This window comes from Portunus trituberculatus, chromosome 40, assembly GCF_017591435.1.
Source record: "Portunus trituberculatus isolate SZX2019 chromosome 40, ASM1759143v1, whole genome shotgun sequence".
Taxonomy (NCBI): domain Eukaryota; kingdom Metazoa; phylum Arthropoda; class Malacostraca; order Decapoda; family Portunidae; genus Portunus; species Portunus trituberculatus.
In genome coordinates this window covers 9091501-9093996 of record NC_059294.1, presented here as the reverse complement: position 1 = coordinate 9093996, position 2496 = coordinate 9091501, and the positions used below count along the sequence as shown (strand labels likewise).

The 2496-nt window shown below is 39.0% G+C and overlaps 1 non-coding gene across 1 annotated transcript; it reads right to left on the bottom strand.

Annotated features, from left to right (window-relative positions):
* Nucleotides 1–2125: 2125 nt before the first annotated feature.
* Nucleotides 2126–2198, bottom strand: Trnar-acg. The gene has a single exon. It is a non-coding gene; the product is annotated as a tRNA-Arg (tRNA).
* Nucleotides 2199–2496: the final 298 nt, after the last annotated feature.

Below are 2496 nucleotides of genomic sequence, written 5' to 3'. Positions count from 1 at the left end.
GATGTGTGTGTGTGTGTGTGTGTGTGTGTGTGTGTGTGTGTGTGTGTGTGTGTGTGTGTGTGTGTGTGTGTGTGTGTGTGTGTGTGAGAGAGAGAGAGAGAGAGAGAGAGAGAGAGAGAGAGAGAGAGAGAGAGAGAGAGAGAGAGAGAGAGAGAGAGAGAGAGAGAGAGAATGTAGGTGTTTAACAAAGCACTGCCTTACGTGTTCTCTTAACTACTAAACTAATTATATGTATCTGATGCTTAGTTCTGCATTAACATTGTCACATAAGGTCTCGAAATTATATACATTCTCTCTCTCTCTCTCTCTCTCTCTGGTCAATAAGCACATTCATTTTCCGAACACTTCTCGCTCTCTTCTAACATGATGGTTTTAAAATCTACTTGTTCGTCCGGTGATATTACTTACTAATGGAATTTTGCGATACCATAACTCTCACTAAAATGCTAATAATGATGACGAGGACACTGACGACTGAAATAAAAAATTACAATGATGATTACGATTTCAATTTTGGCAGCAATAACAAGAACAAAATAAGGAGAACTAAACAGAATAACTAATTACTTGCAATGAACCTTGAAAGATTAGCAGACAGGAGTGCAGGAAACGGAACTCCCCACGTGAGCTGCGGAAGAGGAGGAGGAGGAGGAGGAGGAGGAGGAGGAGGAGGAGGAGGAGGAGGAGGAGGAGGAGAGAGAGAGAAGGGGCGTCGAGCAGCCCTATGCATAAGTGAACGCGCTCTTGTTTAGTCTTCCTCCTGCTGGTATTTGGCGACGAATTAAATGGTAGTTGATTCCGTGAACTGCATTTCAGGAGGAAGAGCAAATATTTTGATGGCAACTGAGTGAGTGATTTGAAAAAGGAGTGAGGCGACGCAATATCATACAGCACCACTACGAAATACCATAAGCCCATGAAATTGTTGACAGAGTAAAGGAAAATGTCAAGTGCAAGTTAAAATGTGCTAGGATGAAATAATAGTAAGAGGAAAGATCAACACTGTTTTGTACGTCATTTTTTTCTATGACTAGATTTTCCAGGCATTGATTTACTAGGGGGGAGGGGGGGGGAAGTAGGTCAAATTTATGTATCTGTATTATGTAGTTCACTAGGATTATTACAAGTAAATATTGTAACTAGACTCAGATTACTTATTTACCCAACACGGTGTATATATTATTCAGTTTACATTTTAATGCAAATATGTTTTCTAAGTTTATAATTAAATTTGTCACTCATAATTTGACGTGTAATTAAATCTATGAATTTTGTGTGTTTCGTTGCGTATCCTTTCCGATCCCTCTGTCTGTCTGTCTGTCTGTCTGTACTGGCGGTGACGGTGGTGGTGGTGGTGGTGGTGTTATTCTTCCTGTGTGTGTGTGTGTGTGTGTGTGTGTGTGTGTGTGTGTGTGTGTGTGTGTGTGTGTGTGTGTGTCCCTCTGCACGTTAGTGAGCCAGTGTTTGCTCTCCCACATCCTTCACTCACTTAACACGTCCCCGCCTCGTCCTCTCCTCGCTCAAGCACAACAGACACGCGCTCAAGCACGCACGCACCCACTGAGCCAGACAACTCAGACACTCGCCACTACACATCCACAACATAGAGGCAAATCACACACACTAACATCAGATCTATATAACGTGACTGCCTATCAAGATACAGGCTTTAACTCTTTCAGTAACATAACGTATTTCTATATTCATTCTGTTGACTATTTGGTGATTTTATGCAGCTCCAGAAACTTATGTGGGGTTCAGACTAGTGAAGATTGTGGCCATTAATCTTCTGACCTTCAAAGATCCTTTCTGATGTCAATAAAATAGTCAAAGTAAAATGTTAAAGTAAAAATGTGTCCCAGTATTGAAAGAGGTTAAATTTGACAACCGAACTCATAATCATTTCTGCAAATCGTATGTTGCCTGTTTTCTCAAGTCTTACTGTTTAATCGTCTTTATAGATGTGCTTTAACTGGCCTTACCGTCTGCGCTTTTGATAAGATTACAAGAAGTGAGTTAAGATACTGACGCTTGACAACGAACTAAAATTACTGTTATTTAATAAGAATATTGAAACATGTAAGAGAAACTAAACTGTAAGTCCCTGTAAACTAGTAAAAATAATCGACCTCGCCAGGATTCGAACCTGGAATCTTCTGATCCGTAGTCAGACGCGTTATCCGTTGCGCCACGAGGCCTGTTGAAGGTGTGGTTTTTAATAATATATAGAAACATAAATAAATAAGTAAATATAATGAAGTAAATAAATAAAATAAACATGCACATAGAAAGGGACATAAAACTGACGTAAACAAATGAGATAATTAAATGAAGCCATAAAATATTGAAAAGCGAGCTTTATTAATTCTTTCAAGGCTTCAGATTTTTTTTTTTATGAGAAACCTTTTTTAAAATTTTTTTGTAATGCAGTTTCATGAATAGTTGTATACCGAACAAAGGACAAAATTTACACCCTATTCTCCTTACTTTTTTTCC